Source organism: Mixophyes fleayi, chromosome 6 (assembly GCF_038048845.1).
Source record: "Mixophyes fleayi isolate aMixFle1 chromosome 6, aMixFle1.hap1, whole genome shotgun sequence".
Classification (NCBI taxonomy): domain Eukaryota; kingdom Metazoa; phylum Chordata; class Amphibia; order Anura; family Limnodynastidae; genus Mixophyes; species Mixophyes fleayi.
The window spans coordinates 157,048,840-157,062,704 of record NC_134407.1 but is presented as its reverse complement, the minus strand read 5'-3'; the positions used below and the strand labels follow the sequence as shown (position 1 = coordinate 157,062,704).

General features: G+C 42.7%; 1 protein-coding gene across 2 annotated transcripts in view; it reads right to left on the bottom strand.

The window, feature by feature from the left end:
* ASIC2 (acid sensing ion channel subunit 2) overlaps positions 1–13,865 on the bottom strand; it is a 648,661-nt gene that overhangs the window by 97,425 nt on the left and 537,371 nt on the right. The gene's annotated exons all lie outside the window — the stretch shown is intronic.

The window sequence follows — 13,865 nt, the reverse complement described above, 5'->3', positions numbered from 1 at the left end:
TACCTTGCCCGCTACTTACCCGAACACACCGCTGCTAGCCAACCAGCAGGTTGCTACAGCACCACAGGAGCCTACGCTCGACCGTACCTCCTAACCACGTGTGCTCACCTCACACAGGACCGCGCCTACACTCACAAGGCTCTCACGCCTCTACCTCACACCACCAGGGCCTTATGCCCTACACACCATGGGTCTCTGCCCAGCTACACACAGAGCCTTCTGCTCTGACTAATGGGCCTCAGCCCCCTCTCTAACTCAGGGCTCTGAGCCCACTCGCTAGGGCCTTATGCCCTACTACCTAGGGGGTCCTAGCCCCTGCCTGAGGCCTGTGGCCTCCCTAACTAACTGAGGACCTTGTGCCCTTAATAACCTACAGGCTACCAGCCTCTAACCAGGCCCTCTGGCCTTCCTATGGCCTCTAGGCCACTAACTACCTAAGGGCCTTGTGCCCTTGTACACCTGGGGCTCTGAGTCCCCCTCTCTAACTAACAGGGGCTTGTCCCCTTTATATAGATACTAATGGCCTACTGGCCCACTACCACGTTGGGGCCTAGTGCCCAGGTCCCTGGGCCTTGTGCCCCTACTTTACAGTGCCAACGGGCCTTGTGCCCGACTGTGCCCACGGGCCTAGTGCCCGAATTCAACGTTGAGTATACTTACCTGCTCTGCGCAGGATACTCAACTTGCCACGCCGTCTTCTTCCTTTCTTCTCCGGGTCTTCCAGACCCTCCAGCCGGCGGCGCCTCTTCTCCGCTTCGGCGCTGGGTCTCCAGTTGCAGCTGGGGCGGGGGCGCTCTCAGCCCTGACAAGGGCTCCCCGCCGGCGATCTCCGCTCCGGCGGCTTGCTTGGAGTCTTCTGGCGGCAGGGTAGCTCACGGCCCTTACAAGGGCCCCCTGCCGCCGCTGCTGCTGCCTCAGTTGCTGGACGTCTGGACGAGACGTCCTCTCTCTTCCCCGCCGACGGACTTCTGCCAAAATGGCGCCACCCGGCGACTTATATAGTCGCCGGCGTGACGTCATTAGCCGGCGCGAGCGCTGATTGGCTCGCGTCGGCGCCAATCTTTTGAATGGCCGGGCGCGAGCCGCGATTGGCTCGCGCATCCGGCCGCTGATTGGCCAGCGGGGAAAGATGAGCCCTGATTGGCTCATCCTTCCCCCGCGCACAGGACCTGCAAGAAAGAAGTTATACTCACCGCCGCTGGATCGATGGACGGGTAAGTTCCTCTTCTCTTCTTTCTTCCTGCTGGGCACCATCAGGGACCTCTTCAGCCCCTCCAGGGGCACAGCGCTGCCGGATATCTTCGCCCTCTTCACGGGCACCGGCTCTGACATCTTCTGTCCCTCCAGGGACACATCGCTGGCGGGGGTCTCCACCAGAGACATCCCCACATATGTGTGTATTTATAATTTGTGATCATGATGATTCGCTCTGCAGTGGTGAATGTGCTCAGCGGCTTCCTTACGATGAAGGAATGCAGCACTTACTGTAATGGGGGGATGGAAGCTCGGTATTCATTTAATGATGGTGAGGATTAAATTGATGGTGAGGAATATTTGATTTTATAGTGGGGTCATGGCAGTAACTATTGGTTTACATTGGGGTAATCACATTATTTAATTAATGCTGGGGTAGTTTAGGGGCTATTAATTGAACGTTGGGCTATGTTTTCGTGAGAAGGAGGGCTATTTGGTAAATGTGAGTACTAATTATTAAATATTTGGCAATTTGGGGGGAAATTGGTTTAATTATTACATGTGAATACTAATTATTTAACATTTGGGTTGTACTGGGGTAAACAGGTGTATTTATTAAATGTGAGTATTATTAATTTAATGTGAGGATATGTTGGGGGAAATAGGATTATTGATTATTTCTGAATGTTATTAATATAAAGTTGGGGCTGCTAGGGGGGAAATAATTCTGCTTATTAAATGCTATTAATTTAATGTTGGGTCTGGTTTCAGGTAGGGAGGCCTAATTATTAAACATGGGGGGGTTGATTTAATGTTGGGGCTTGATGGGGTGAGGGAGGCATAGATGGTTCACTCATTGCTAGACTTTACATATTTCGTGTACCTAGCCCTTTTTTCCACAAAGGCTCGCAACATTCCAGGATACAGAAAGGGGTGGGCAAATTTTACCCTGGGGGGCAAGACTTGACTCAGCAGCCTAATAGGCAAATTTTAAAGGAAACAAAATTCAGGTGGCCCAGTGACCCAGACCAAGGAAGCCCACTATGGGACCGACTCGGGGGGCAGTTACCTCCCTGCCCCCCAGCCCAGCCTGCCCCTGGATACAGATATACAGCAAATCAGCTTAAGACACGGGCAGCAACAGGCATCGATAACCTCAAGAAGAGTTAGAAGAGAGCAGGATAGTCTGCCAACTATTGGGAGGTATGCACTGTTCCCTGTAAGCTAAGCCATTTGGAAATAATAGAGTTAAACCTGTATCTTACTAGGAAACATCCTGCAGATTGTGAATGCAAACCTTCTGGTTGGAGCCCTCATTAGAGTGACCTTTTAACTCTTTTCCTTTCCAGATTGCTCATTTTAGCGGGAATACTGGAGGTATGCCCCACTTTGTTTAGTGGGGACTACATGCATTACATTTAGAAGCACACAGCTGACCCTTAATAAATTGTACAGTGTGTTAGCAGGACATACCTCTCAACTATGAAAAGTCCTGAGTGAGAGGCAGAGTCACATAAAATTGGGACTGTCCAACCAGAATCAGGACAGTTGGCTATGATTGCCTGTGTTTTTGAAGGGGATGGAAAGATTTGGAGCCTCTTGCATACAGTCTGGTGGTGTGGTGTGTAATTTTCCCTGTAGAAATCCTGCATTTACCCATGATGTGGCGATAGAGGATATAAAAAAAAATCACCATTCTCTGCAGTTTATCAATAAAATATGGCTGGGTAGCTGAGCAATACTTAGCTGCCTTTCTGATACTAGGCCAGAGCATTAAGGATTAATTTAATGTTTCGCCAGGTCATCTCAGGGGATGTGGGTAACCTGTGTAGCCAGTTCACGCATACGCAGTGTAACTGAAATCCCAGAATTGGGGGCATATTTACTAAACTGTGGGTTTGAATAAGTGGAGATGTTGTCTATTGCAACCAGATTCTAGCTGTCATTTTGTAGAATGTACTAAATAAATAACAGCTAGAATCTGATTAGTTGCTATAGGCAACATCTCCACCTTTTCAAACCCACAGTTTAGTAAATATACCCCTTGGACTTTCAGTTCCACTAATTGAAAAAATAATGATTGCAAAAGAATATAATTCAAATATTAATATATAAATATAAAAGGTGGAGCCCCATCGCCACTGTTTTTGCTTGACGTAGGGCTTTTCACCTTTTGATAAATATGACTGTATGCCTGCCATGCTTGCTATGACAGAAAAGCTGCAGTATGTGAATTCAATTAATATAAATAAGCGCTGGTTTACAGGAAAAGTGGCAGTGGAATTCTTTGCTTTCTTGAAGTACGGTATGGTGACAATTGGACAGGGTAACACCAGTGAGAGTCATTGAAAGTGTAAAGACAGCCCTATAAACTGCCTATTCTATGACTTAGAATCTTTGCTACCCCTTATTTCTGTACCTGTCTTTTATCTTCATTCCTTGCCATTGGTGCCCTTCCAATGGCCAGTTTTCAAACACACAGATCACTGAAATGAAACCTGATAAGCATTGTGAAAACTAGACAGAGCATCTTGCCTGAGGAACCATCTACATGCATGCATTCAATTAAAACATGCAGTGTTGTCTGTTGTACTGGCGTTTGAGTTAAAGGGGTTCACACACTCCCCCTCTGTCTGAGACACTTCAAAGTAATTGTATGTCACTCCCTGCAGCAATGAACACCCCCTCTCCTTTTCAATGTTCTACTGCCAATCCCTGTCAAAAAAACATCCACAGTCGGAGAGTGTACAACCAATTTACATTAATCAACTCAACACAGACTTTGTTGCATTTTTGTAACACCTAAAAATAAGATCCAGGAAAGGGTAATAATAATGAAGTGTAGAGACATGCTTTATTTCTGCTGTCTGTGGTGTTGGAATAATTTATCATATAAAACAGTCTTCTATGTTGTCCATGGTATTGGAAACTTAATGCTTTGTACAGAGGGATGTAAGTATATAGGCTTTGATGCTGATGGTTCATGAAATGTTAGTGAATGAATCTGTACATACACAGGGCCTGTATCACCAAGGAACGCAAAGTGGACGGAAATTGCACACACGTACGCCTGTATTCAAGCATAAGTGGATCTGAAGAAATGTTTCTATTTGAATACGGGTATAAGTACATTCTGGCAATACGGTACTTGATGTCTGCAGACAGACAGAACACACTGCATGAAATGCACAATGCAAATGTGCAATATAAAGTTGCATCAGAATGCACAGAAAAAAATAAAGAAATACATTAACACCTGCTAATACTATATTCATTAATCAAATACATTTACATTTCTTTTCATTTTTTTAATTTATTCTTTTTTAAATGAAATACATTTATCAGGATGGTCTTAATGCTTATTGTCCATGCTTTTGCTTTTTTTTTTTTACAGTTCATCATCATCATCATCATTTATTTATATAGCGCCAACATATTCCGTAGCGCTTTACAATTGGGGACAAACATAATAAACTAATAAATAAACTGGGAAAGACACACAAAGAGGTGAGAAGGCCCTGCTCGCAAGCTTACAATCTATGGACAATGGGAGATTGACACATGAGGCTAAGGGCTAGATTTACTAAGCTGCGGGTTTGAAAAAGGTGGGGATGTTGCCTATAGCAAGCAATCAGATTCTAGCTTTCATTTATTTAGTACATTCTACAAAATGACAGCTAAAATCTGATTGGTTGCTATAGGCAACATCTCCACTTTTTCAAACCCGCAGCTTAGTAAATCTAGCCCTAAGTCTACATTTTGCATTTTGGCCCAGCCAGACTGCAAAGGTAAAAGTGACTCATAAGCTAAATGATCCTGTCACACAACAATTTTGGTCAGGGGGTAGTTGTCTTGTGTGAAATTGTGTAACAGGTGGTAACAGGCTAAAGGCAATGAGGTTAATAGGGTGGTTGAGGAATATTATAAGCTTTTCTGAATAAGTATGTTTTCAGAGAATGCTTGAAAGTTTGTAGACCAGAGGAGAGTCTTATCGTGCAAGAGAGAGAATTCCATAGAGTGGGTGCAGCCCGAAAAAAGTCCTGTAACCGGGAATGGGAGGATGTAATGAGGGTGGATGAGAGACGCAGATCTTGTGTAGAACGGAGTTGCCGAGTTGGGAGATATTTTGAGACAAGAGAGGAGATGTATGTTGGTGCAGCTTTGTTGATGGCCTTATAGGTTAGTAAAAGTATTTTATATTGGATTCGGTAGAAAACAGGCAGCCAGTGTAGAGACATAAAGAGTGATTCAACAGAGGAATAATGATTTGCAAGGAAAATCAGTTTTGCCGCAGCATGAAGAATAGATTGTAGGGGTTTGAGTCTGTTTTTGGGAAGACCAGTAAGGAGGGAATTGCAATAGTCAATGCGGGAGATGATAAGTGCATGAATTAAGGTTTTTGCAGTGTCTTGCGTGAGATGTGTGAATTCTGGAAATGTTCTTTAGATGTATGTAGAATGATTTAGATATAGAGTCAATGTGGGGAACAAAGGATAGGTGTGAGTCAAGGATTACACTTAGGCAGCGAGATTGTGGGGTGGGATTTATGGTCATGTTATCAACAGAGATAGAAATGTCAGGTATGCTCTTGTAGCTTTTAATTGCAAACACATGTTCTGGAGTGCCCTATAGCTGATGCAAGTGATACAGCTAAAAGTTTGCGTACCTGAAAGATGCCCAGAGCTTCAACCAGACGAATATGCCTGCACTCAACCTCACCAAGCCCTTTACTGTACATTGCCGACATGCATACAGACCTTCCCTCCCCTGTTCTCTCCATCAAATCGTAGACTGTCGAAGGTGTAATTTGCGTTCGAACTTGAATTACAGTGCACTTGCATTCACTGGCATAAAGCCTGTTTCTGAACATGCACAGGCCAATATCACTTACAATACGGCGCACAAAGGGACTTATGTTCTTTAGCAAGCGTTCAAATTGAGTCAACTTCAGTGTTGTTTAGTGGGCCATTGCAGGTTTGTTGGCGCCCTAGGCAAAGCTTTAGTCTACTGCCCCTCTTCCGACCAAGACTCATTTCTTTGCCCCTCACACCCTTGACATTTGTAAAATAAAAATAATAGCTCTTACTTCCTCCTAGCTAGCTGGTAAGGCTGCGGTCCAGGTGCAGAATGCTGTCCAGGCTTCACTGCTACCCTGAAGAAGGATATCTAGACTGCTTTTCTCAAACATGCTTCACTGCCACACCACTTTGCCTTCACATGCCCCCTTGCCAACCAGCTTTTTTCCAACATAAACTCTTGCTCAGAAACTTTAAATTCGTAATGCTTAATAGTTGAGCAACCATTTTTTTTAGATAGGTAATCTAAATGACATAGATAATGTATACTCTTCTCTATTTATTTGCATGTGTTTATCTATTCTGTAGATGTAAAATTAATTATACTAATAGACAGCAACAGAGAAGAGCCAAATAGGAGGCAAATACTAAAAAACATAAATGGTTGCTCAACGCTGTAGTTCTTGTAAATTAGTAGTCTGTAACTCATGGGGATTTTTGAGCGTACCCCTCCTCCCTCCCCCTATCGCCAGTTTTCTCCAGCTACATCTCCCCCCTGTTTTCTGTAGCCCCCCAGACAATTTCTGTAGCCTGTATTAATATGCTAACTGCTCCTCAGTGCCACCTGCCCCCAGGGCCATCTTAACAACATTATGGGACCCCGGGCAAAGCAGTGCACCGGGGCCCCTAGATATAGATATAGATATATAGATGTATACAGATACAGATATAGATATATAGAGATATAGATAGATGTACTTGCTCAGTGACCCTTGTAGGTATTCTCATTAAGAGCTGTGCCTATGGGGCCCCCTTGCCCGTGGGGCCCCCAGGCAGCTGCCCATCATGCCCAATGGAAAAGATGGCCCTGCCTGCCCCCCCACCCCCCCAGAACTAGATGTCCCAAGCAGCTGAGTACAGCTGCCTAATGGTGGCACTGGCCCTTGCTGCCTGCAGCATTCAGAAGGGTTAACACTGTACAATATAATGGAGTTTTATAGGAGCACTGATATATTGATATTAAGGGAAGCCTTAAGAACGTGCTTCTATCTCTCTTTTAAAAGCCAGAAAAAAGTAACAGGTTTTGTCTATGCCTTGACAAGCATGTTTTTCAATGCCTGCGTGTAAGAAAACATTTCATTGATATTACAAAGACTTCATTAGTCTGGTGTTCGGCACATTAATTAAATGTGATACTTTAATTATATTTTGCTGCTGAAACTTTTAATCCACAGTACAGATGTACGAAAATGAACTCTGTTTTTAACAAAAAAAATACAATCATTAAAAATGGAAAACTAAACTACAAATCCATTACCAATACTACATACTTATAGTCCAGCAGTCAGGGAAGACTGACTAATATTTCAATTAAACAACTGTTCATGAGAAATACTGTAAATGAATATTAGGACTGAGGGTTCAAAGTATTTTAAAAAAAGACATACTAGATACCCCAGTAATCTGTCTTTCCTGATGTGCTCACCCATGTTGGGGGTCCTTATCTCTTTATAACTATTCTTTATCTGTAGCTTCTGTTTATTAAACATAGATCAGAGAGCACCGCCCTTCAGATAAATCAATTGGTTAACTCAGCAATTAGTCTGCTTGTAGCAAGCTGCTGAGCTGATGGACTGTGCATAGTAATTGATGAAATGTTTTCTGTTGTGTTTTCCCAGCAAGCCTGAATCGGATCTATGCAGTGCATTTAGTGGATATGGGAAAACCACAAGGCTGTAAAATGTCTGGCCGAGAGACAGGTAAATGAAGCTTTCATATATATTAATTCATACAACAAACTTCTCAGGGAAAGAATTTCTATATACAGAGAATGTGTTTTTTTCTAAATAAATAAAAAAAAATGAAAACTAGAAAACAAAATGTCAATAATCAAACAATAGATGCTCTGGAAATAGCCAGGCTAAAATCCTAATGAGAATTTATTGATTATCTCAGAATAAATATACTGTGATATTAGAGAAATAGAAACATATGATTTGATGACAAATAAGAACCGCGTGGCCCATCTAGTCTGCCCATTTTTGAACCTATGGCAACCTCAAACCCTATTTGATCCTTTATTCTTTGTAAGGATATCCTTATGTCTATCCCAAGCATGTTTAAATTGCTCTACTGTATTAGACTCTACCACCTCTGATGGGAGGCTATTCCACTCATCCACTACCATTTCTGTGAAGTACTTTTTCCTCAAATTTCCTCTGAAACTACTTCCCTCCAGTTTCAGTGCATGTCCTATTGTTCTAATACTTCTCTTAATTTGAAGAATGCTTCCCTCATGTACCTGGTTAAAACTCTTGATATATTTGAAAGTTTCTATCATGTCCCCCTTTCCCTTTCTGCTCCAAACTATACACATTAAGATATTTTAATCATTCCGGGTAAGTTTTGCGCTGTAGGCCATGCACAGTCTCTAATATATTTATGTCCTTCTGGCGATATGGCCTCCAGAATTGAACAAAGTATTCTAGATGAGGCTGTACCAGTGACCTATACAGTGTTACAGTGCTTACCCACCTTTATGTCACCTGAAATAGTGACTCCTAGATTCCTTTCCTCCGCAGTAGTTTCCATTGTATTCCAGTAATACTATTTTAGCCTTTGGGATCTTGACACTCAAGTGCATGATTTTGCATTTTTTGGTATTAAACTGTAGTTGCCACTATCTTGACCATTTTTCTAGTCTACCTAGATCACCAATCATTTATTTTAATCCTCCTGGTGTGTCTACCCTGTTGTGTCATGTGCAAAAAGGCATACTTTCCCTACAATGCCAATTGCAATGTCACCAATAAAGATATTAAAAAGCACTGGTCAAAGTACAGATAATTGGGGTACTCCACTGGTAACCTTTCCCTCCTGTGAATAAACTCCATTTACTATAGCTCTCTGTTTTCTATCCTGTAATCAAGATCTTATTCATTAAACCATCTTAGAATCCAATCCCAAGCCTTAGAGTTTAAATGTTGAAATGCAACCAACTCAAATAATGTATCTACATATTTGTTAAAAAACAAACAACAATTATGTTTAGAAGTGAAAAAAGAACCTTTTGCACTGCTTCTTTATTTGCTCAATTGTGCGTGCTTGTGCTTGTCCACTTCAGATCAAGGTGGCTGTTCACTTCCCTGTTCTTGGAACAGCCCCCAGAAACTCAATTTGAGCCTAGCTTTGTGTCATTGTGGACCAACACCTCAAAGTCCAGACCCTCTCAATTAATTTAAACTTTTCAGTTTATATAAATTTTCAGTCATCCCTACATCACCATTTCACGTAGTCCTACCCCATAGCTGTGTCTGGAGTGGAGTATAACCTGCACCACTTGTTCCACCAGGATATCATGTAGGGCATTATCTAGAGAACCTCTCACCAATTCTCAAAGGTGCATTACCTGTGAAGTATTACAATACATCTTAAAGTTGAATTCTAGTTGAGAGAAAACAGATCTGAAGCAGAAAGAGATGGCATCAAAGCAATGATAGATACTGTGAACAGAGAAAAATAGAAGCCTGTAGCTGCCATTTGGAACAGAGTGGAAGACAGCAGCCATTGAAGGAGAGTTCAAACAATGAGCGGAGAAATTGCAGATAAGTATAGCTGGCTATATTACTCATTTGTTGGTGGACTTAGAGTGAGGAGTATAGGGATAGTGTGGGGAGTCCTTTAGATGTGAATTTTAGTTAAGCCCTTTTGCTAGTGCTGAACTGAGATATCTCATGCAAATGCAATAGAAAGTAGGGACAGAGGTGGTTAGGTTTGAGAGTTTAAGTTTTACCTGCTTCAGATGATATAGATTTCTGCTGAGCTAGCAAATTGGTACTGCTGTGAGATGTAAAGAGAATTGAGGTTGCTACCCCCCATTTTTTGTGAATACAATTTAGCCCATGAGGAGCATCCATTTTTGAGATTACTGAGAGAGTTGTGCTATTTGCAATGGAAATCTGTAACTGCATTTATAGTAAAGTACTATGTCCAACTCAAGGATTATCTTACTAGTTTAGGTATATGCACAGATTGAGATGGATCACAGGCCCCCAGTAAGCACCAACAAGAGAGTTAAAAGTATTATTGTGCATTTACATGTTTAAGGGTTTGGGTATGGTACAATGTGTTGAGAACTGTGTAAAATACTGTGAAATTATTGTAAAATGTGAAACTGGTAAGGGAAGTAATGCGCAGGCTGTTGTTCAATCAAACCAACTAGAGTAATTAGAGTGCAGAGGTATCTCATCTATAAGCACTGTCATGAAACCAAAAGAAAACAGTAGATAGAACTTGTTTACCAGTGGTTAGCACCACTGAACAAAGAGGCACAAAGTATAACACACCTTCAGTCCTCACCAGGAACCCCTGCAAGGAGGTATGGGGTTCGTTGCGTGGGACATGCAGGTCACAGTCCTCTAAGTCAGTCACTGGAGAAACAGGTGGGTGAAGAAGCATGGTCAGACAAGTCAAGTTGGTCAGATATGCAGTTACAAATCAAAATGCAGAGAGTGGTCAGGGAAGCCAAAGGTCAGAGCCAGTCAGGAAACATCGACAAAATCAGGATCAAAGGAAGAGGTCAGGTGCCAAACTGAGGAAACCGCAGGGAAGTCAAGCCAATTGAAGCAGGAGAGTGGTAGCAGGACAATGAAACTGGAACTCGTAGAAACTCTTGAGCGATGGTGGACCTAAAACTCTGGTACCATGGTGCCAGAGTCCTCCTAACATAGGAATTCCAATTTGAGACCCAGCAGCCACAACATCACTAACCGCAGCCATGTACAGGAGAATCATGCACGGAAGTTCCTGGGACAGCCCGCAAGAAGTCATGTCCCATTGCTAGGCCGGTGAGAAAAGGTGACTGTCCCTGCACAGTGGGGAAAGTGCAGGGACAGCGCCCGACAAGCACTAAGAGAAAGGCAGCGATATAAAGGAAATTATCGGACTGCTATGCAAACTGTTAGTTTTCTAATGTTTAAGAAAATGTTATCTTTAATTTTGTATGTGGAATTATTTTATTTTCTATCATTATTTCAAGTCAAAAACTAAATTTTGCTATAAAATACAGAAAAGTATTACAGAAAAGTAATTGCAGCCCAATCCTCATCTAATAAATGTACCGGTCTTTAAACATACACTTATTTCCCCGACTCTCAAGAAATCAGCCCTTGACCCATTCTTCGCCCCATCTTGTTCCTTTCCATTCCAAAATTCTTCATCTAACTGTTCCATTTCCTCTTCTCCCACTCCCTTCTTGACCCTTTACTGTCCAGTTTATGACATTTACACTCCACGGAAACTACCTTCACCAATAACCACCTACTCCTAGCTAAGTCTAAAGGCAACTTCTCCATTCTCATACTACTCTAACTCTCTGCAAACTTTGACACTGTTGATCACTCTCTCCTACTTGACACTCTCCAATCCCTTGACATTCGCAACACTGCCATTACTTGGTTTGCCTCCTATCTCTCTGGTCATTCTTTTAGCTCTTTGCCTCTTCTCCCCTGCCCCTATTTTATTCTATCTCTCATAGCTCTCTTCTTCACCCTCTACTCTTCTCTTTCTACACTACCTCGCTGGATAATCTCATATGCTCCTTCAGCCTCCACTATCACCTGTACGCTTGTGACACTCAGATCTACCATTCCTCTTCTGACCTCTCTCCTCCTGCCTTAGACCATGTGTCCAATTGCCTCTCAGCCATCCCTACATAGATGATCCAACACCACCTCAAACTCAAAGGGCCTGATTCACCTTCAAACACAACCTGCACGCAAGTTACATTTTTAAAATGAGCACTGAACTTGAGAGTATGTGTGCCCATTTTGAAACCCAAGTGGATCTCAAGATGCATTTCTATTTGAATATGGCAGGGCCAGACTGGCCATCTGGCAATTCTGGTAAATGTCAGAAGGGCTGATGGCTAGATGGGTCAATCCAGCCGTCCGCATGCCCGACAGAGCAGCAGCACCTCCCTGCACGCTGCTCGGCAGATGGAGATTCAGTAACGTGCGGTGGCATATTGGCTGTGGATCCTTCCGCACTACCTCCCTCCATATTGTGTGGCCAATATGCGAAATGCTTGTAATCACATGGGATGCGCACCATGTGACAGGTGCCATCCCATGTGTGAAGTGAAGAAGACTGTGCGTGCGGATGCAACAAGGTAGGTGTGTGTGGTATGTTAATATAGTGTTTGTGTGTTATGTCAATATAGTATGTGTATGTGTGTGTGTTATGTTAATATAGTGTCTGTGTTATGTTAATGTAGTGTGTCTGTGTTATATTAATATAGTGTGTGTGTGTGTGTTATGTTAATATAGTGTGTGTATGTGGGCACAGTATGTTAATATATTAGTGTATGCGTGTGTGGGTGCAGTATATTAATGCAGTGTGTGTGTGTCTGTGGGCACAGTATGTTAATATAGTGTGTGTGTGCAGTTTGTTAATATAGTGTGTGTCTGGACACAGTATGTTAATATAGTGTGTGAGTGCAGTATGTTAATATAGTGTGTGTGGGCGCAATATGTTAACATAATGTATGTGGGTGCAGTATGTTAATATAGTGTGTGGGTGCAGTATGTTAATATAGTGTGTGTGTGGGCGCAGTATGTTAATATAGAGTGTGTGTGGGCGCAGTATGTTAATATAATATGTGAGGGAAGGGGGATCTTAATATAGTGTGGGAGGTAGGCTATTTAATGGTGGAGTGTAAGTGGAGACTAATTATTGAAGGTGAGGTGACGGAACCTTTAATTTAATGCTGGGATGGTTTGGGGCTATTAATTGAATATGGGGTCGATTTTGAGGAGCAGGGCTATTTATTATATGTGAATATGAATTATTTAATGCCTGGGATGGTTGTGGAAAATGGTTATTAAATTATAAAACGTGAGTGATATTGATTTAACACCGGGCTGGTTGGAGTTTTCTAAATCTCATGTACCCATTTATTTTCCATATAGGGCATCCAACATTCCAGGATCAGGACAAGCAGGGACTGAGCTAAAGAAACCAGCTCCCACAAGTGGTGAAAGTGACAAGACAGGTAGGAGAGAGCTAACTGTCTTTAATCTGGTGGGGCAGTCCCGAAATTGGGTGACTGTCTCGCTTTGTCAGGATTTGGTCTGACTGCAAGGACAGTTGTGAGGTTCACAACGTACTACTTGTGAAGGCAGAACTGTGTGCATCTGACAGTAGTGCACACAGTATTGCTGTGTATTTGTCTTTAATGATAACCATGTTACATAATAGGGGCCCTGCTCTCTCAAATTCCCTGGGCCCCCAAGCCTTAATCTAGCTCTGGTTAGGGGAAGGGAGCTGATAGCTGCTCCCAGTCCCTGACTAGTACACAGCCTGCAGAGCAAGCCGAGGAGCTCTAAGTATCACAAGATTTGGTAATTTTGTGAGACAAAGAGCTTCCCTGCTCACTATACAGGAAGTTCCCACCCTGATGGATGTCAGCAGCACCAGAAGCATAGATAAGTACAGTGGGTTGGGACTGTCATAATGTGGCTGGAAGGGCGTGATAAATATAATGTTTTATTACAATATATGTATCAATGCCCATGTTGACCACGCCTCCAGCACAATGTGGTCACGCCCTTTTTGGTTTATTTGCTACACGTCTATGGAAGAGGGCCCTAATAGTTC